At 40.6% G+C, this 21,610-nt stretch overlaps 16 non-coding genes across 16 annotated transcripts; 6 read left to right on the forward strand and 10 right to left on the reverse strand.

The window, feature by feature from the left end:
- The first annotated feature begins 1,142 nt into the window (after positions 1-1,142).
- trnah-gug (transfer RNA histidin (anticodon GUG)) lies at positions 1,143-1,214 on the forward strand. Its single transcript has one exon. It is a non-coding gene; the product is annotated as a tRNA-His (tRNA).
- Positions 1,215-2,338: 1,124 nt separating this feature from the next.
- Positions 2,339-2,410, reverse strand: trnae-uuc (transfer RNA glutamic acid (anticodon UUC)). Its single transcript has one exon. It is a non-coding gene; the product is annotated as a tRNA-Glu (tRNA).
- A 1,402-nt stretch (positions 2,411-3,812) lies between these two features.
- trnae-uuc (transfer RNA glutamic acid (anticodon UUC)) lies at positions 3,813-3,884 on the reverse strand. Its single transcript has one exon. It is a non-coding gene; the product is annotated as a tRNA-Glu (tRNA).
- A 206-nt stretch (positions 3,885-4,090) lies between these two features.
- On the forward strand, positions 4,091-4,162 carry trnah-gug (transfer RNA histidin (anticodon GUG)). Its single transcript has one exon. It is a non-coding gene; the product is annotated as a tRNA-His (tRNA).
- Positions 4,163-5,286: 1,124 nt separating this feature from the next.
- Positions 5,287-5,358, reverse strand: trnae-uuc (transfer RNA glutamic acid (anticodon UUC)). The gene has a single exon. It is a non-coding gene; the product is annotated as a tRNA-Glu (tRNA).
- Positions 5,359-5,564: 206 nt separating this feature from the next.
- Positions 5,565-5,636, forward strand: trnah-gug (transfer RNA histidin (anticodon GUG)). Its single transcript has one exon. It is a non-coding gene; the product is annotated as a tRNA-His (tRNA).
- A 1,124-nt stretch (positions 5,637-6,760) lies between these two features.
- Positions 6,761-6,832, reverse strand: trnae-uuc (transfer RNA glutamic acid (anticodon UUC)). Its single transcript has one exon. It is a non-coding gene; the product is annotated as a tRNA-Glu (tRNA).
- A 206-nt stretch (positions 6,833-7,038) lies between these two features.
- trnah-gug (transfer RNA histidin (anticodon GUG)) lies at positions 7,039-7,110 on the forward strand. Its single transcript has one exon. It is a non-coding gene; the product is annotated as a tRNA-His (tRNA).
- Positions 7,111-9,711: 2,601 nt separating this feature from the next.
- Positions 9,712-9,783, reverse strand: trnae-uuc (transfer RNA glutamic acid (anticodon UUC)). Its single transcript has one exon. It is a non-coding gene; the product is annotated as a tRNA-Glu (tRNA).
- A 206-nt stretch (positions 9,784-9,989) lies between these two features.
- Positions 9,990-10,061, forward strand: trnah-gug (transfer RNA histidin (anticodon GUG)). The gene has a single exon. It is a non-coding gene; the product is annotated as a tRNA-His (tRNA).
- Positions 10,062-12,661: 2,600 nt separating this feature from the next.
- On the reverse strand, positions 12,662-12,733 carry trnae-uuc (transfer RNA glutamic acid (anticodon UUC)). Its single transcript has one exon. It is a non-coding gene; the product is annotated as a tRNA-Glu (tRNA).
- A 1,403-nt stretch (positions 12,734-14,136) lies between these two features.
- trnae-uuc (transfer RNA glutamic acid (anticodon UUC)) lies at positions 14,137-14,208 on the reverse strand. The gene has a single exon. It is a non-coding gene; the product is annotated as a tRNA-Glu (tRNA).
- Positions 14,209-14,414: 206 nt separating this feature from the next.
- trnah-gug (transfer RNA histidin (anticodon GUG)) lies at positions 14,415-14,486 on the forward strand. The gene has a single exon. It is a non-coding gene; the product is annotated as a tRNA-His (tRNA).
- A 1,125-nt stretch (positions 14,487-15,611) lies between these two features.
- On the reverse strand, positions 15,612-15,683 carry trnae-uuc (transfer RNA glutamic acid (anticodon UUC)). The gene has a single exon. It is a non-coding gene; the product is annotated as a tRNA-Glu (tRNA).
- Positions 15,684-18,561: 2,878 nt separating this feature from the next.
- Positions 18,562-18,633, reverse strand: trnae-uuc (transfer RNA glutamic acid (anticodon UUC)). The gene has a single exon. It is a non-coding gene; the product is annotated as a tRNA-Glu (tRNA).
- A 1,403-nt stretch (positions 18,634-20,036) lies between these two features.
- trnae-uuc (transfer RNA glutamic acid (anticodon UUC)) lies at positions 20,037-20,108 on the reverse strand. The gene has a single exon. It is a non-coding gene; the product is annotated as a tRNA-Glu (tRNA).
- Between the last annotated feature and the right edge of the window lie 1,502 nt (positions 20,109-21,610).

The following is a 21,610-nucleotide window of genomic DNA, read 5'->3' on the forward strand; positions in this document are numbered from 1 at the left end:
GTCATGTGACAGTATACACATTGATCAGTACATTATGGGTTTTGTATAGCGGACACTGAAAACTGTCCAATGAGAGCACTGGGTTTGCTAATCGGTGTCCCGCCAAGTAGTAGAATATAGCAGTATGTGAAAAGTACCCGGGTGACATACTGCTTCCGTTTCGTAAACGAAGTATGGGAGTACTGGACACTTTTCAACCGCATAAAAGGCCACGAAACACTATGAAATTTCCATGAAATCCGATTGCATGTAATTCGAAAGCGTTCGATTTAGTTGGATTTCATGAAATGCGTGAAATCTATGGGCTCAAATTAGCGCCATAAGTATCGTATTCAAAATGTATAGAATTGTAAACAAAAAAAATGTATCGAAAGCAAAAAAAATCGAGAGCAAAACTTTTTCATGAAAACAGTTGGGTTATTCTTCCTGATTGGGTCAGGATGAACCGTCACTCAAACCTGCTGGACCAATGGAGACCCAGGATCCACGCCTCCCTGTAAATTCCGCCCACACGACAAAACAGACAAAACTCGTAATGAGAATAAATCAATCGAAAGCAAAGAAACTGGCGGCGAAAGCAAAGATCACAGCATCGCAAGCAAAGACAGGGACTGCAGGTGAGTTTTACATAGGTTTGCTAATGACACTAAGTCTCTGTCTGGCATTCACGTTGTTGGAAGGGAATAATACTAATAATAACATTTCAAAGGTTATTTTGTGGAATCTGTGATGAAATTGTGTCCTTTGATTGTCCAGTAAGACAATCCACGTGAATTGGAATATAGAGTACAAGTCATATTGGGTGACTGATTCAAACGAAACCGTCCATGAGAATGAACGTGTGTTACACTTAAAGATTGTGCTTTCCCATACCAGGAGTCGAACCCGGGGCACCTGGGTGAAAACCAGCAATCCTAACCGCTAGACCATATGGGATCTTGAAAACACTCAAACAGTGTCGGGAGCTGTTTTCAGCATCACGTCGGTCTTAGAAAACATAGGCCTACATCACACAACACTGCGCCACCCAAGCAATAACACCTTAACTAGTATACTTATAAAATGAGTAATAAAGTAAGTAATACTACATATTCTTGTTACACTGACAACTTAGGACAAGCTGAATATCACCTCGGTAGCTCGCCGTGATCGTATAGTGGTTAGTACTTTGCGTTGTGGCCGCAACAACCCCGGTTCGAATCCGGGTCACGGCAGGAGAAATCCTGACACGGCAGAGGGCTGTGTTCTACTCATCATTGCATGCAAGTGAAGTTCATATTTATATCAACACAGTCACAGATACATCAGAAAATATAGAAGACTAATCATAACTTTGGAAATGTAATATTTTGTGGATTATATCAATACATTAATAAGTTTCATCGCTTTTAAAGTATCTACATATTATTGATTGGTCGTAGAACCCAGTCGCAGGGGGGGAAACCCAACAATAAAACAAGAAGGCTCAGGGTTGGGTCATGTGACAGTATACACATTGATCAGTACATTATGGGTTTTGTATAGCGGACACTGAAAACTGTCCAATGAGAGCACTGGGTTTGCTCATCGGTGTCCCGCCAAGTAGTAGAATATAGCAGTATATGAAAAGTACCCGGGTGACATACTGCTTCCGTTTCGTAAACGAAGTATGGGAGTACTGGACACTTTTCAACCGCATAAAAGGCCACGAAACACTATGAAATTTCCATGAAATCCGATTGCATGTAATTCGAAAGCGTCGATTTAGTTGGATTTCATGAAATGCGTGAAATCTATGGGCTCAAATTAGCTCCATAAGTATCGTATTCAAAATGTATAGAATTGTAAACAAAAAAAATGTATCGAAAGCAAAAAAAAACGAGAGCAAAACTTTTTCATGAAAACAGTAGGGTTATTCTTCCTGATTGGGTCAGGATGAACCGTCACTCAAACCTGCTGGACCAATGGAGACCCAGGATCCACGCCTCCCTGTAAATTCCGCCCACACGACAAAACAGACAAAACTCGTAATGAGAATAAATCAATCGAAAGCAAAGAAACTGGCGGCGAAAGCAAAGATCACAGCATCGCAAGCAAAGACAGGGACTGCAGGTGAGTTTTACATAGGTTTGCTAATGACACTAAGTCTCTGTCTGGCATTCACGTTGTTGGAAGGGAATAATACTAATAATAACATTTCAAAGGTTATATTGTGGAATCTGTGATGAAATTGTGTCCTTTGATTGTCCAGTAAGACAATCCACGTGAATTGGAATATAGAGTACAAGTCATAGTGGGTGACTGATTCAGTCAAAATCATCCAAGAGAATCAACGTGTGTTACACTTAAAGACTGTGCTTTCCCATACCGGGAGTCGAAACCGGGCCACCTGGGTGAAAACCAGGAATCCTAACCGCTAGACCATATGGGATCTTGACAACACTCAAACAGTGTCGGGAGCTGTTTTCAGCATCACGTCGGTCTTAGAAAACATAGGCCTACATCACACAACACTGCGCCACCCAAGCAATAACACCTTAACTAGTATACTTATAAAATGAGTAATAAAGTAAGTAATACTACATATTCTTGTTACACTGACAACTTAGGAAAAGCTGAATATCACCTTGGTAGCTCGCCGTGATCGTATAGTGGTTAGTACTTTGCGTTGTGGCCGCAACAACCCCGGTTTCAATCCGGGTCACGGCAGGAGAAATCCTGACACGGCAGAGGGCTGTATTCTTCTCATCATTGCATGCAAGTGAAGTTCATATTTATATCAACACAGTCACAGATACATCAGAAAATATAGAAGACTAATCATAACTTTGGAAATGTAATATTTTGTGGATTATATCAATACATTAATAAGTTTCATCGCTTTTAAAGTATCTACATATTATTGATTGGTCGTAGAACCCAGTCGCAGGGGGGGAAACCCAACAATAAAACAAGAAGGCTCAGGGTTGGGTCATGTGACAGTATACACATTGATCAGTACATTATGGGTTTTGTATAGCGGACACTGAAAACTGTCCAATGAGAGCACTGGGTTTGCTCATCGGTGTCCCGCCAAGTAGTAGAATATAGCAGTATATGAAAAGTACCCGGGTGACATACTGCTTCCGTTTCGTAAACGAAGTATGGGAGTACTGGACACTTTTCAACCGCATAAAAGGCCACGAAACACTATGAAATTTCCATGAAATCCGATTGCATGTAATTCGAAAGCGTCGATTTAGTTGGATTTCATGAAATGCGTGAAATCTATGGGCTCAAATTAGCGCCATAAGTATCGTATTCAAAATGTATAGAATTGTAAACAAAAAAAATGTATCGAAAGCAAAAAAAAACGAGAGCAAAACTTTTTCATGAAAACAGTTGGGTTATTCTTCCTGATTGGGTCAGGATGAACCGTCACTCAAACCTGCTGGACCAATGGAGACCCAGGATCCACGCCTCCCTGTAAATTCCGCCCACACGACAAAACAGACAAAACTCGTAATGAGAATAAATCAATCGAAAGCAAAGAAACTGGCGGCGAAAGCAAAGATCACAGCATCGCAAGCAAAGACAGGGACAGCAGGTGAGTTTTACATAGGTTTGCTAATGACACTAAGTCTCTGTCTGGCATTCACGTTGTTGGAAGGGAATAATACTAATAATAACATTTCAAAGGTTATTTTGTGGAATCTGTGATGAAATTGTGTCCTTTGATTGTCCAGTAAGACAATCCACATGAATTGGAGTATAGAGTACAAGTCATATTGGGTGACTGATTCAAACGAAACCGTCCATGAGAATGAACGTGTGTTACACTTAAAGATTGTGCTTTCCCATACCAGGAGTCGAACCCGGGGCACCTGGGTGAAAACCAGGAATCCTAACCGCTAGACCATATGTGATCTTGACAACACTCAAACAGTGTCGGGAGCTGTTTTCAGCATCACGTCGGTCTTAGAAAACATAGGCCTACATCACACAACACTGCGCCACCCAAGCAATAACACCTTAACTAGTATACTTATAAAATGAGTAATAAAGTAAGTAATACTACATATTCTTGTTACACTGACAAATTAGGAAAAGCTGAATATCACCTCGGTAGCTCGCCGTGATCGTATAGTGGTTAGTACTTTGCGTTGTGGCCGCAACAACCCCGGTTTGAATCCGGGTCACGGCAGGAGAATTCCTGACAGGGCAGAGGGCTGTATTGTTCTCATCATTGCATGCAAGTGAAGTTCATATTTATATCAACACAGTCACAGATACATCAGAAAATATAGAAGACTAATCATAACTTTGGAAATGTAATATTTTGTGGATTATATCAATACATTAATAAGTTTCATCGCTTTTAAAGTATCTACATATTATTGATTGGTCGTAGAACCCAGTCGCAGGGGGGGAAACCCAACAATAAAACAAGAAGGCTCAGGGTTGGGTCATGTGACAGTATACACATTGATCAGTACATTATGGGTTTTGTATAGCGGACACTGAAAACTGTCCAATGAGAGCACTGGGTTTGCTCATCGGTGTCCCGCCAAGTAGTAGAATATAGCAGTATATGAAAAGTACCCGGGTGACATACTGCTTCCGTTTCGTAAACGAAGTATGGGAGTACTGGACACTTTTCAACCGCATAAAAGGACACGAAACACTATGAAATTTCCATGAAATCCGATTGCATGTAATTCGAAAGCGTCGATTTAGTTGGATTTCATGAAATGCGTGAAATCTATGGGCTCAAATTAGCTCCATAACTATCGTATTCAAAATGTATAGAATTGTAAACAAAAAAAATTTATCGAAAGCAAAAAAAAACGAGAGCAAAACATTTTCATGAAAACAGTAGGGTTATTCTTCCTGATTGGGTCAGGATGAACCGTCACTCAAACCTGCTGGACCAATGGAGACCCAGGATCCACGCCTTCCTGTAAATTCCGCCCTCACGACAAAACAGACAAAACTCGTAATGAGAATAAATCAATCGAAAGCAAAGAAACTGGCGGCGAATGCAAAGATCACAGCATCGCAAGCAAAGACAGGGACTGCAGGTGAGTTTTACATAGGTATGCTAATGACACTAAGTCTCTGTCTGGCATTCACGTTGTTGGAAGGGAATAATACGAATAATAACATTTCAAAGGTTATTTTGTGGAATCTGTGATGAAATTGTGTCCTTTGATTGTACAGTAAGACAATCCACGTGAATTTGAATATAGAGTACAAGTCAAAGTGGGTGACTGATTCAAACAAAATCATGCATAAGAATCAACGTGTGTTACACTTAAAGACAGTGCTTTCCCATACCGGGAGTTGAACTCGGGCCACCTGGGTGAAAACCAGAAATCCTAACCGCTAGACCATATGGGATCTTGACAACACTCAAACAGTGTCGGGAGCTGTTTTCAGCATCACGTTGGTCTTAGAAAACATAGGCCTACATCACACAACACTGCGCCACCCAAGCAATAACACCTTAACTAGTATACTTATAAAATGAGTAATAAAGTAAGTAATACTACATATTCTTGTTACACTGATAACTTAGGAAAAGTTGAATATCACCTCGGTAGCTTGCCGTGATCGTATAGTGGTTAGTACTTTGCGTTGTGGCCGCAACAACCCCGGTTCGAATCCGGGTCACGGCAGGAGAATTCCTGACAGGGCAGAGGGCTGTATTGTTCTCATCATTGCATGCAAGTGAAGTTCATATTTATATCAACACGGTCACAGATACATCAGAAAATATAGAAGACTAATCATAACTTTGCAAATGTTATATTTTGTGGATTATATCAATACATTAATAAGTTTCATCGCTTTTAAAGTATCTACATATTATTGATTGGTCGTAGAACCCAGTCGCAGGGGGGGAAACCCAACAATAAAACAAGAAGGCTCAGGGTTGGGTTATGTGACAGTATACACATTGATCAGTACATTATGGGTATTGTATAGCGGACACTGAAAACTGTCCAATGAGAGCACTGGGTTTGCTAATCGGTGTCCCGCCAAGTAGTAGAATATAGCAGTAAATGAAAAGTACCAGGGTGACATACAGCTTCCGTTTCGTAACGAAGTATGTGAGTACTGGACACTTTTCAACCGCATAAAAGGCCACGAAACACTTTGAAATATCCATGAAATCAGATTGCATGCAATTCGAAAGCGTTCGATTTAGTTGGATTTCATGAAATGCGTGAAATCTATGGGCTCAAATTAGCGCCATAAGTATCGTATTCAAAATGTATAGAATTGTAAACAAAAAAAATGTATCAAAAGCAAAACAAAACGAGAGCAAAACTTTTTCATGAAAACAGTAGGGTTTTTCTTCCTGATTGGGTCAGGGTGAACCGTCACTCAAACCTGCTGGACCAATGGAGACCCAGGATCCACGCCTCCCTGTAAATTCCGCCCTCACGACAAAACAGACAAAACTCGTAATGAGAATAAATCAATCGAAAGCAAAGAAACTGGCGGCGAAAGCAATGATCACAGCATGGCAAGCAAAGACAGGGACTGCAGGTGAGTTTTGCATAGGTTTGCTAATGACACTAAGTCTCTGTCTGGCATTCACGTTGTTGGAAGGGAATAATACTAATAATAACATTTCAAAGGTTATTTTGTGGAATCTGTGATGAAATTGTGTCCTTTGATTGTCCAGTAAGAAAATCCACGTGAATTGGAATATAGAGTACAAGTCATAGTGGGTGACTGATTCAAACAAAATCGTCCATGAGAATGAACGTGTGTCACACTTAAAGACAGTGCTTTCCCATACCGGGAGTTGAACTCGGGCCACCTGGGTGAAAACCAGGAATCCTAACCTCTAGACCACATGGGATCGTGACAACACTCAAACAGTGTCGGGAGCTGTTTTCAGCATCACATCGGTCTTAGAAAACATAGGCCTACATCACACAACACTGCGCCACCCAAGCAATAACACCTTAACTAGTATACTTATAAAATGAGTAATAAAGTAAGTAATACTACATATTCTTGTTACACTGACAACTTAGGAAAAGCTGAATATCACCTCGGTAGCTTGCCGTGATCGTATAGTGGTTAGTACTTTGCGTTGTGGCCGCAACAACCCCGGTTCGAATCCGGGTCACGGCAGGAGAAATCCTGACACGGCAGAGGGCTGTATTCTTCTCATCATTGCAAGCACGTGAAGTTCATATTTATATCAACACAGTCACAGATACATCAGAAAATATAGAAGACTAATCATAACTTTGGAAATGTAATATTTTGTGGATTATATCAATACATTAATAAGTTTCATCGCTTTTAAAGTATCTACATATTATTGATTGGTCGTAGAACCCAGTCGCAGGGGGGGGAAACCCAACAATAAAACAAGAAGGCTCAGGGTTGGGTCATGTGACAGTATACACATTGATCAGTACATTATGGGTTTTGTATAGCGGACACTGAAAACTGTCCAATGAGAGCACTGGGTTTGCTAATCGGTGTCCCGCCAAGTAGTAGAATATAGCAGTATATGAAAAGTACCCGGGTGACATACAGCTTCCGTTTCGTAAACGAAGTATGGGAGTACTGGACACTTTTCAACCGCATAAAAGGCCACGAAACACTATGAAATTTCCATGAAATCCGATTGCATGTAATTCGAAAGCGTTCGATTTAGTTGGATTTCATGAAATGCGTGAAATCTATGGGCTCAAATTAGCGCCATAAGTATCGTATTCAAAATGTATAGAATTGTAAACAAAAAAAATGTATCGAAAGCAAACAAAATCGAGAGCAAAACTTTTTCATGAAAACAGTTGGGTTATTCTTCCTGATTGGGTCAGGATGAACCGTCACTCAAACCTGCTGGACCAATGGAGACCCAGGATCCACGCCTTCCTGTAAATTCCGCCCTCACGACAAAACAGACAAAACTCGTAATGAGAATAAATCAATCAAAAGCAAAGAAACTGGCGGCGATAGCAAATATCACACCATCGCAAGCAAAGACAGGGACTGCAGGTGAATTTTACATAGGTTTGCTAATGATACTAAGTCTCTGTCTGGCATTCACGTTGTTGGAAGGGAATAATACTAATAATAACATTTCAAAGGTTATTTTGTGGAATCTGTGATGAAATTGTGTCCTTTGATTGTCCAGTAAGACAATCCACTTGAATTGGAATATAGAGTACAAGTCATAGTGGGTGACTGATTCAAACAAAATCATCCAAGAAAATCAACGTGTGTTACACTTAAAGACAGCGCTTTCCCGTACCGGGAGTTGAACTCGGGCCACCTGGGAGAAAACAAGGAAACCTAACCGCTAGACCATATGGGATCTTGACAACACTCAAACAGTGTCGGGAGCTGTTTTCAGCATCACGTCGGTCTTAGAAAACATAGGCCTACATCACACAACACTGCGCCACCCAAGCAATAACACCTTAACTAGTATACTTATAAAATGAATAATAAAGTAAGTAATACTACATATTCTTGTTACACTGAGAACTTAGGAAAAGCTGAATATCACCTCGGTAGCTTGCCGTGATCGTATAGTGGTTAGTACTTTGCGTTGTGGCCGCAACAACCCCAGTTCGAATCTGGGTCACGACAGGAGAAATCCTGACACGGCAGAGGGCTGTATTCTTCTCATCATTGCATGCAAGTGAAGTTCATATTTATATCAACACAGTCACAGATACATCAGAAAATATAAAAGACTAATCATAACTTTGGAAATGTAATATTTTGTGGATTATATCAATACATTAATAAGTTTCATCGCTTTTAAAGTATCTACATATTATTGATTGGTCGTAGAACCCAGTCGCAGGGGGGGAAACCCAACAATAAAACAAGAAGGCTCAGGGTTGGGTCATGTGACAGTATACACATTGATCAGTACATTATGGGTTTTGTATAGCGGACACTGAAAACTGTCCAATGAGAGCACTGGGTTTGCTAATCGGTGTCCCGCCAAGTAGTAGAATATAGCAGTATATGAAAAGTACCCGGGTGACATACTGCTTCCGTTTCGTAAACGAAGTATGGGAGTACTGGACACTTTTCAACCGCATAAAAGGCCACGAAACACTATGAAATTTCCATGAAATCCGATTGCATGTAATTCGAAAGCGTTCGATTTAGTTGGATTTCATGAAATGCGTGAAATCTATGGGCTCAAATTAGCGCCATAAGTATCGTATTCAAAGTGTATAGAATTGTAAACAAAAAAAATGTATCGAAAGCAAAAAAAATCGAGAGCAAAACTTTTTCATGAAAACAGTTGGGTTATTCTTCCTGATTGGGTCAGGATGAACCGTCACTCAAACCTGCTGGACCAATGGAGACCCAGGATCCACGCCTCCCTGTAAATTCCGCCCTCACGACAAAACAGACAAAACTCGTAATGAGAATAAATCAATCGAAAGCAAAGAAACTGGCGGCGAAAGCAAAGATCACAGCATCGCAAGCAAAGAAAGGGACTGCAGGTGAGTTTTGCATAGGTATGCTAATGACACTAAGTCTCTGTCTGGCATTCACGTTGTTGGAAGGGAATAATACTAATAATAACATTTCAAAGGTTATTTTGTGGAATCTGTGATGAAATTGTGTCCTTTGATTGTCCAGTAAGACAATCCACGTGAATTGGAATATAGAGTACAAGTCATAGTGGGTGACTGATTCAGTCAAAATCATCCGAGAGAATCAACGTGTGTTACACTTAAAAGCTGTGCTTTCCCATACCGGGAGTCGAACCCGGGCCACCTGGGTGAAAACCAGAAATCCTAACCGCTAGACCATATGGGATCTTGACAACACTCAAACAGTGTCGGGAGCTGTTTTCAGCATCACGTCGGTCTTAGAAAACATAGGCCTACATCACACAACACTGCGCCACCCAAGCAATAACACCTTAACTAGTATACTTATAAAATGAATAAGAAAGTAAGTAATACTACATATTCTTGTTACACTGATAACTTAGGAAAAGTTGAATATCACCTCGGTAGCTTGCCGTGATCGTATAGTGGTTAGTACTTTGCGTTGTGGCCGCAACAACCCCGGTTCGAATCCGGGTCACGGCAGGAGAATTCCTGACAGGGCAGAGGGCTGTATTGTTCTCATCATTGCATGCAAGTGAAGTTCATATTTATATCAACACGGTCACAGATACATCAGAAAATATAGAAGACTAATCATAACTTTGCAAATGTTATATTTTGTGGATTATATCAATACATTAATAAGTTTCATCGCTTTTAAAGTATCTACATATTATTGATTGGTCGTAGAACCCAGTCGCAGGGGGGGAAACCCAACAATAAAACAAGAAGGCTCAGGGTTGGGTTATGTGACAGTATACACATTGATCAGTACATTATGGGTTTTGTATAGCGGACACTGAAAACTGTCCAATGAGAGCACTGGGTTTGCTAATCGGTGTCCCGCCAAGTAGTAGAATATAGCAGTATATGAAAAGTACCCGGGTGACATACAGCTTCCGTTTCGTAAACGAAGTATGGGAGTACTGGACACTTTTCAACCGCATAAAAGGCCACGAAACACTATGAAATTTCCATGAAATCCGATTGCATGTAATTCGAAAGAGTTCGATTTAGTTGGATTTCATGAAATGCGTGAAATCTATGGGCTCAAATTAGCGCCATACGTATCGTATTCAAAATGTGTAGAATTGTAAACAAAAAAAATGTATCGAAAGCAAAAAAAATTGAGAGCAAAACTTTTTCATGAAAACAGTTGGGTTATTCTTCCTGATTGGGTCAGGATGAACCGTCACTCAAACCTGCTGGACCAATGGAGACCCAGGATCCACGCCTCCCTGTTAATTCCGCCCACACGACAAAACAGACAAAACTCGTAATGAGAATAAATCAATCGAAAGCAAAGAAACTGGCGGCGAAAGCAAAGATCACAGCATCGCAAGCAAAGACAGGGACTGCAGGTGAGTTTTACATAGGTTTGCTAATGACACTAAGTCTCTGTCTGGCATTCACGTTGTTGGAAGGGAATAATACTAATAATAACATTTCAAAGGTTATTTTGTGGAATCTGTGATGAAATTGTGTCCTTTGATTGTCCAGTAAGACAATCCACGTGAATTGGAATATAGAGTACAAGTCATAGTGGGTGACTGATTCAGTCAAAATCATCCGAGAGAATCAACGTGTGTTACACTTTAAAACTGTGCTTTCCCATACCGGGAGTCGAACCTGGGCCACCTGGGTGAAAACCAGAAATCCTAACCGCTAGACCATATGTGATCTTGACAACACTCAAACAGTGTCGGGAGCTGTTTTTAGCATCACGTCGGTCTTAGAAAACATAGGCCTACATCACACAACACTGCGCCACCCAAGCAATAACACCTTAACTAGTATACTTATAAAATGAGTAATAAAGTAAGTAATACTACATATTCTTGTTACACTGACAACTTAGGAAACGCTCAATATCACCTCGGTAGCTCGCCGTGATCGTATAGTGGTTAGTACTTTGCGTTGTGGCCGCAACAACCCCGGTTCGAATCCGAGTCACGGCAGGAGAAATTTTGACACGGCAGAGGGCTGTATTCTTCTCATCATTGCATGCAAGTGAAGTACATATTTATATCAACACAGTCACAGATACATCAGAAAATATAGAAGACTAATCATAACTTTGGAAATGTAATATTTTGTGGATTATATCAATACATTAATAAGTTTCATCGCTTTTAAAGTATCTACATATTATTGATTGGTCGTAGAACCCAGTCGCAGGGGGGGAAACCCAACAATAAAACAAGAAGGCTCAGGGTTGGGTTATGTGACAGTATACACATTGATCAGTACATTATGGGTTTTGTATAGCGGACACTGAAAACTGTCCAATGAGAGCACTGGGTTTGCTAATCGGTGTCCCGCCAAGTAGTAGAATATAGCAGTATATGAAAAGTACCCGGGTGACATACTGCTTCCGTTTCGTAAACGAAGTATGGGAGTACTGGATACTTTTCAACCGCATAAAAGGCCACGAAACACTATGAAATTTCCATGAAATCCGATTGCATGTAATTCGAAAGCGTTCGATTTAGTTGGATTTCATGAAATGCGTGAAATCTATGGGCTCAAATTAGCGCCATAAGTATCGTATTCAAAATGTATAGAATTGTAAACAAAAAAAATGTATCGAAAGCAAAAAAAATCGAGAGCAAAACTTTTTCATGAAAACAGTTGGGTTTTTCTTCCTGATTGGGTCAGGGTGAACCGTCACTCAAACCTGCTGGACCAATGGAGACCCAGGATCCACGCCTCCCTGTAAATTCCGCCCTCACGACAAAACAGAAAAAACTCGTAATGAGAATAAATCAATCGAAAGCAAAGAAACTGGCGGCGAAAGCAAAGAATACAGCATCGCAAGCAAAGACAGGGACTGCAGGTGAGTTTTGCATAGGTTTGCTAATGACACTAAGTCTATGTCTGGCATTCACGTTGTTGGAAGGGAATAATACTAATAATAACATTTCAAAGGTTATTTTGTGGAATCTGTGATGAAATTGTGTCCTTTGATTGTCCAGTAAGAAAATCCACGTGAATTGGAATATAGAGTACAAGTCATAGTGGGTGACTGATTCAAACAAAATCGTCCATGAGAATGAACGTGTGTCACACTTAAAGACAGTGCTTTCCCATACCGGGAGTCGATGCCGGGCCACCTGGGTGAAAACCAGAAATCCTAACCGCTAGACCATATGGGATCTTGACAACACTCAAACAGTGTCGGGAGCTGTTTTTAGCATCACGTCGGTCTTAGAAAACATAGGCCTACATCACACAACACTGCGCCACCCAAGCAATAACACCTTAACTAGTATACTTATAAAATGAGTAATAAAGTAAGTAATACTACATATTCTTGTTACACTGACAACTTAGGAAACGCTCAATATCACCTCGGTAGCTCGCCGTGATCGTATAGTGGTTAGTACTTTGCGTTGTGGCCGCAACAACCCCGGTTCGAATCCGAGTCACGGCAGGAGAAATCCTGACACGGCAGAGGGCTGTATTCTTCTCATCATTGCATACAAGTGAAGTTCATATTTATATCAACACAGTCACAGATACATCAGAAAATATAGAAGACTAATCATAACTTTGGAAATGTAATATTTTGTGGATTATATCAATACATTAATAAGTTTCATCGCTTTTAAAGTATCTACATATTATTGATTGGTCGTAGAACCCAGTCGCAGGGGGGGAAACCCAACAATAAAACAAGAAGGCTCAGGGTTGGGTTATGTGACAGTATACACATTGATCAGTACATTATGGGTTTTGTATAGCGGACACTGAAAACTGTCCAATGAGAGCACTGGGTTTGCTAATCGGTGTCCCGCCAAGTAGTAGAATATAGCAGTATATGAAAAGTACCCGGGTGACATACTGCTTCCGTTTCGTAAACGAAGTATGGGAGTACTGGACACTTTTCAACCGCATAAAAGGCCACGAAACACTATGAAATTTCCATGAAATCCGATTGCATGTAATTCGAAAGCGTTCGATTTAGTTGGATTTCATGAAATGCGTGAAATCTATGGGCTCAAATTAGCGCCATAAGTATCGTATTCAAAATGTATAGAATTGTAAACAAAAAAAATGTATCGAAAGCAAAAAAAATCGAGAGCAAAACTTTTTCATGAAAACAGTTGGGTTATTCTTCCTGATTGGGTCAGGATGAACCGTCACTCAAACCTGCTGGACCAATGGAGACCCAGGATCCACGCCTCCCTGTAAATTCCGCCCACACGACAAAACAGACAAAACTCGTAATGAGAATAAATCAATCGAAAGCAAAGAAACTGGCGGCGAAAGCAAAGATCACAGCATCGCAAGCAAAGACAGGGACTGCAGGTGAGTTTTACATAGGTTTGCTAATGACAATAAGTCTCTGTCTGGCATTCACGTTGTTGGAAGGGAATAATACTAATAATAACATTTCAAAGGTTATTTTGTGGAATCTGTGATGAAATTGTGTCCTTTGATTGTCCAGTAAGACAATCCACGTGAATTGGAATATAGAGTACAAGTCATAGTGGGTGGCTGATTCAGTCAAAATCATCCAAGAGAATCAACGTGTGTTACACTTAAAGACTGTGCTTTCCCATACCGGGAGTCGAACCCGGGCCACCTGGGTGAAAACCAGGAATCCTAACCGCTAGACCATATGCTATCTTGACAACACTCAAACAGTGTCGGGAGCTGTTTTAAGCATCACGTCGGTCTTAGAAAACATAGGCCTACATCACACAACACTGCGCCACCCAAGCAATAACACCTTAACTAGTATACTTATAAAATAAGTAATAAAGTAAGTAATACTACATATTCTTGTTACACTGACAACTTAAAAAAAGCTGAATATCACCTCGGTAGCTCGCCGTGATCGTATAGTGGTTAGTACTTTGCGTTGTGGCCGCAACAACCCCGGTTCGAATCCGGGTCACGGCAGGAGAAATCCTGACACGGCAGAGGGCTGTATTCTTCTCATCATTGCATGCAAGTGAAGTTCATATTTATATCAACACAGTCACAGATACATCAGAAAATATAGAAGACTAATCATAACTTTGGAAATGTAATATTTTGTGGATCATATCAATACATTAATAAGTTTCATCGCTTTTAAAGTATCTACATATTATTGATTGGTCCTAGAACCCAGTCGCAGGGGGGGAAACCCAACAATAAAACAAGAAGGCTCAGGGTTGGGTCATGTGACAGTATACACATTGATCAGTACATTATGGGTTTTCTATAGCGGACACTGAAAACTGTCCAATGAGAGCACTGGGTTTGCTAATCGGTGTCCCGCCAAGTAGTAGAATATAGCAGTATATGAAAAGTACCCGGGTGACATACTGCTTCCGTTTCGTAAACGAAGTATGGGAGTACTGGACACTTTTCAACCGCATAAAAGGCCACGAAACACTATGAAATTTCCATGAAATCCGATTGCATGTAATTCGAAAGCGTTCGATTTAGTTGGATTTCATGAAATGCGTGAAATCTATGGGCTCAAATTAGCGCCATAAGTATCGTATTCAAAATGTATAGAATTGTAAACAAAAAAAATGTATCGAAAGCAAAAAAAATCGAGAGCAAAACTTTTTCATGAAAACAGTTGGGTTTTTCTTCCTGATTGGGTCAGGGTGAACCGTCACTCAAACCTGCTGGACCAATGGAGACCCAGGATCCACGCCTCCCTGTAAATTCCGCCCTCACGACAAAACAGAAAAAACTCGTAATGAGAATAAATCAATCGAAAGCAAAGAAACTGGCGGCGAAAGCAAAGAATACAGCATCGCAAGCAAAGACAGGGACTGCAGGTGAGTTTTGCATAGGTTTGCTAATGACACTAAGTCTATGTCTGGCATTCACGTTGTTGGAAGGGAATAATACTAATAATAACATTTCAAAGGTTATTTTGTGGAATCTGTGATGAAATTGTGTCCTTTGATTGTCCAGTAAGAAAATCCACGTGAATTGGAATATAGAGTACAAGTCATAGTGGGTGACTGATTCAAACAAAATCGTCCATGAGAATGAACGTGTGTCACACTTAAAGACAGTGCTTTCCCATACCGGGAGTCGATGCCGGGCCACCTGGGTGAAAACCAGAAATCCTAACCGCTAGACCATATGGGATCTTGACAACACTCAAAGAGTGTCGGGAGCTGTTTTCAGCATCACGTCGGTCTTAGAAAACATAGGCCTACATCACACAACACTGCGCCACCCAAGCAATAACACCTTAACTAGTATACTTATAAAATAAGTAATAAAGTAAGTAATACTACATATTCTTGTTACACTGACAACTTAAAAAAAGCTGAATATCACCTCGGTAGCTCGCCGTGATCGTATAGTGGTTAGTACTTTGCGTTGTGGCTGCAACAACCCCGGTTCGAATCCGAGTCACGGCAGGAGAAATCCTGACACGGCAGAGGGCTGTATTCTTCTCATCATTGCATGCAAGTGAAGTTCATATTTATATCAACACAGTCACAGATACATCAGAAAATATAGAATACTAATCATAACTTTGCAAATGTAATATTTTGTGGATTATATCAATACATTAATAAGTTTCATCGCTTTTAAAGTATCTACATATTATTGATTGGTCGTAGAACCCAGTCGCAGGGGGGGAAACCCAACAATAAAACAAGAAGGCTCAGGGTTGGGTTATGTGACAGTATACACATTGATCAGTACATTATGGGTTTTGTATAGCGGACACTGAAAACTGTCCAATGAGAGCACTGGGTTTGCTAATCGGTGTCCCGCCAAGTAGTAGAATATAGCAGTATATGAAAAGTACCCGGGTGACATACAGCTTCCGTTTCGTAAACGAAGTATGGGAGTACTGGACACTTTTCAACCGCATAAAAGGCCACGAAACACTATGAAATTTCCATGAAATCCGATTGCATGTAATTCGAAAGAGTTCGATTTAGTTGGATTTCATGAAATGCGTGAAATCTATGGGCTCAAATTAGCGCCATACGTATCGTATTCAAAATGTGTAGAATTGTAAACAAAAAAAATGTATCGAAAGCAAAAAAAATTGAGAGCAAAACTTTTTCATGAAAACAGTTGGGTTATTCTTCCTGATTGGGTCAGGATGAACCGTCACTCAAACCTGCTGGACCAATGGAGACCCAGGATCCACGCCTCCCTGTTAATTCCGCCCACACGACAAAACAGACAAAACTCGTAATGAGAATAAATCAATCGAAAGCAAAGAAACTGGCGGCGAAAGCAAAGATCACAGCATCGCAAGCAAAGACAGGGACTGCAGGTGAGTTTTACATAGGTTTGCTAATGACACTAAGTCTCTGTCTGGTATTCACGTTGTTGGAAGGGAATAATACTAATAATAACATTTCAAAGGTTATTTTGTGGAATCTGTGATGAAATTGTGTCCTTTGATTGTCCAGTAAGACAATCCACGTGAATTGGAATATAGAGTACAAGTCATAGTGGGTGACTGATTCAGTCAAAATCATCCGAGAGAATCAACGTGTGTTACACTTTAAAACTGTGCTTTCCCATACCGGGAGTCGAACCTGGGCCACCTGGGTGAAAACCAGAAATCCTAACCGCTAGACCATATGTGATCTTGACAACACTCAAACAGTGTCGGGAGCTGTTTTTAGCATCACGTCGGTCTTAGAAAACATAGGCCTACATCACACAACACTGCGCCACCCAAGCAATAACACCTTAACTAGTATACTTATAAAATGAGTAATAAAGTAAGTAATACTACATATTCTTGTTACACTGACAACTTAGGAAACGCTCAATATCACCTCGGTAGCTCGCCGTGATCGTATAGTGGTTAGTACTTTGCGTTGTGGCCGCAACAACCCCGGTTCGAATCCGAGTCACGGCAGGAGAAATCCTGACACGGCAGAGGGCTGTATTCTTCTCATCATTGCATGCAAGTGAAGTTCATATTTATATCAACACAGTCACAGATACATCAGAAAATATAGAAGACTAATCATAACTTTGGAAATGTAATATTTTGTGGATTATATCAATACATTAATAAGTTTCATCGCTTTTAAAGTATCTACATATTATTGATTGGTCGTAGAACCCAGTCGCAGGGGGGGAAACCCAACAATAAAACAAGAAGGCTCAGGGTTGGGTTATGTGACAGTATACACATTGATCAGTACATTATGGGTTTTGTATAGCGGACACTGAAAACTGTCCAATGAGAGCACTGGGTTTGCTAATCGGTGTCCCGCCAAGTAGTAGAATATAGCAGTATATGAAAAGTACCCGGGTGACATACTGCTTCCGTTTCGTAAACGAAGTATGGGAGTACTGGACACTTTTCAACCGCATAAAAGGCCACGAAACACTATGAAATTTCCATGAAATCCGATTGCATGTAATTCGAAAGCGTTCGATTTAGTTGGATTTCATGAAATGCGTGAAATCTATGGGCTCAAATTAGCGCCATAAGTATCGTATTCAAAATGTATAGAATTGTAAACAAAAAAAATGTATCGAAAGCAAAAAAAATCGAGAGCAAAACTTTTTCATGAAAACAGTTGGGTTATTCTTCCTGATTGGGTCAGGATGAACCGTCACTCAAACCTGCTGGACCAATGGAGACCCAGGATCCACGCCTCCCTGTAAATTCCGCCCACACGACAAAACAGACAAAACTCGTAATGAGAATAAATCAATCGAAAGCAAAGAAACTGGCGGCGAAAGCAAAGATCACAGCATCGCAAGCAAAGACAGGGACTGCAGGTGAGTTTTACATAGGTTTGCTAATGACACTAAGTCTCTGTCTGGCATTCACGTTGTTGGAAGGGAATAATACTAATAATAACATTTCAAAGGTTATTTTGTGGAATCTGTGATGAAATTGTGTCCTTTGATTGTCCAGTAAGACAATCCACGTGAATTGGAATATAGAGTACAAGTCATAGTGGGTGGCTGATTCAGTCAAAATCATCCAAGAGAATCAACGTGTGTTACACTTAAAGACTGTGCTTTCCCATACCGGGAGTCGAACCCGGGCCACCTGGGTGAAAACCAGGAATCCTAACCGCTAGACCATATGCTATCTTGACAACGCTCAAACAGTGTCGGGAGCTGTTTTAAGCATCACGTCGGTCTTAGAAAACATAGGCCTACATCACACAACACTGCGCCACCCAAGCAATAACACCTTAACTAGTATACTTATAAAATGAGTAATAAAGTAAGTAATACTACATATTCTTGTTACACTGACAACTTAGGAAAAGCTGAATATCACCTCGGTAGCTCGCCGTGATCGTATAGTGGTTAGTACTTTGCGTTGTGGCCGCAACAACCACGGTTCGAATCCGGGTCACGGCAGGAGAAATCCTGACACGGCAGAGGGCTGTATTCTTCTCATCATTGCATGCAAGTGAAGTTCATATTTATATCAACACAGTCACAGATACATCAGAAAATATAGAAGACTAATCATAACTTTGGAAATGTAATATTTTGTGGATCATATCAATACATTAATAAGTTTCATCGCTTTTAAAGTATCTACATATTATTGATTGGTCCTAGAACCCAGTCGCAGGGGGGGAAACCCAACAATAAAACAAGAAGGCTCAAGGTTGGGTCATGTGACAGTATACACATTGATCAGTACATTATGGGTTTTCTATAGCGGACACTGAAAACTGTCCAATGAGAGCACTGGGTTTGCTAATCGGTGTCCCGCCAAGTAGTAGAATATAGCAGTATATGAAAAGTACCCGGGTGACATACTGCTTCCGTTTCGTAAACGAAGTATGGGAGTACTGGACACTTTTCAACCGCATAAAAGGCCACGAAACACTATGAAATTTCCATGAAATCCGATTGCATGTAATTCGAAAGCGTTCGATTTAGTTGGATTTCATGAAATGCGTGAAATCTATGGGCTCAAATTAGCGCCATAAGTATCGTATTCAAAATGTATAGAATTGTAAACAAAAAAAATGTATCGAAAGCAAAAAAAATCGAGAGCAAAACTTTTTCATGAAAACAGTTGGGTTTTTCTTCCTGATTGGGTCAGGGTGAACCGTCACTCAAACCTGCTGGACCAATGGAGACCCAGGATCCACGCCTCCCTGTAAATTCCGCCCTCACGACAAAACAGAAAAAACTCGTAATGAGAATAAATCAATCGAAAGCAAAGAAACTGGCGGCGAAAGCAAAGAATACTGCATCGCAAGCAAAGACAGGGACTGCAGGAGAGTTTTGCATAGGTTTGCTAATGACACTAAGTCTATGTCTGGCATTCACGTTGTTGGAAGGGAATAATACTAATAATAACATTTCAAAGGTTATTTTGTGGAATCTGTGATGAAATTGTGTCCTTTGATTGTCCAGTAAGAAAATCCACGTGAATTGGAATATAGAGTACAAGTCATAGTGGGTGACTGATTCAAACAAAATCGTCCATGAGAATGAACGTGTGTCACACTTAAAGACAGTGCTTTCCCATACCGGGAGTCGATGCCGGGCCACCTGGGTGAAAACCAGAAATCCTAACCGCTAGACCATATGGGATCTTGACAACACTCAAAGAGTGTCGGGAGCTGTTTTCAGCATCACGTCGGTCTTAGAAAACATAGGCCTACATCACACAACACTGCGCCACCCAAGCAATAACACCTTAACTAGTATACTTATAAAATGAGTAATAAAGTAAGTAATACTACATATTCTTGTTACACTGACAACTTAGGAAAAGCTGAATATCACCTCGGTAGCTCGCCGTGATCGTATAGTGGTTAGTACTTTGCGTTGTGGCCGCAACAACCCCGGTTCGAATCCGAGTCACGGCAGGAGAAATCCTGACACGGCAGAGGGCTGTATTCTTCTCATCATTGCATGCAAGTGAAGTTCATATTTATATCAACACAGTCACAGATACATCAGAAAATATAGAAGACTAATCATAACTTTGGAAATGTAATATTTTGTGGATTATATCAATACATTAATAAGTTTCATCGCTTTTAAAGTATCTACATATTATTGATTGGTCGTAGAACCCAGTCGCAGGGGGGGAAACCCAACAATAAAACAAGAAGGCTCAGGGTTGGGTTATGTGACAGTATACACATTGATCAGTACATTATGGGTTTTGTATAGCGGACACTGAAAACTGTCCAATGAGAGCACTGGGTTTGCTAATCGGTGTCCCGCCAAGTAGTAGAATATAGCAGTATATGAAAAGTACCCGGGTGACATACTGCTTCCGTTTCGTAAACGAAGTATGGGAGTACTGGACACTTTTCAAACGCATAAAAGGCCACGAAACACTATGAAATTTCCATGAAATCCGATTGCATGTAATTCGAAAGCGTTCGATTTAGTTGGATTTCATGAAATGCGTGAAATCTATGGGCTCAAATTAGCGCCATAAGTATCGTATTCAAAATGTATAGAATTGTAAACAAAAAAAATGTATCGAAAGCAAAAAAAATCGAGAGCAAAACTTTTTCATGAAAACAGTTGGGTTATTCTTCCTGATTGGGTCAGGATGAACCGTCACTCAAACCTGCTGGACCAATGGAGACCCAGGATCCACGCCTCCCTGTAAATTCCGCCCACACGACAAAACAGACAAAACTCGTAATGAGAATAAATCAATCGAAAGCAAAGAAACTGGCGGCGAAAGCAAAGATCACAGCATCGAATGCAAAGAAAGGGACTGCAGGTGAGTTTTGCATAGGTATGCTAATGACACTAAGTCTCTGTCTGGCATTCACGTTGTTGGAAGGGAATAATACTAATAATAACATTTCAAAGGTTATTTTGTGGAATGTGTGATGAAATTGTGTCCTTTGATTGTCCAGTAAGACAATCCACGTGAATTGGAATATAGAGTACAAGTCATAGTGGGTGACTGATTCAAACGAAATCGTCCATGAGAATGAACGTGTGTTACACTTAAAGACAGTGCTTTCCCATACCGGTAGTAGAACCCGGGCCACCTGGGTGAAAATCAGGAATCCTAACCGCTAGACCATATGTAATCTTGACAACACTCAAACAGTGTCGGG

Source organism: Amia ocellicauda, chromosome 7 (assembly GCF_036373705.1).
Source record: "Amia ocellicauda isolate fAmiCal2 chromosome 7, fAmiCal2.hap1, whole genome shotgun sequence".
Classification (NCBI taxonomy): Eukaryota; Metazoa; Chordata; class Actinopteri; order Amiiformes; family Amiidae; genus Amia; species Amia ocellicauda.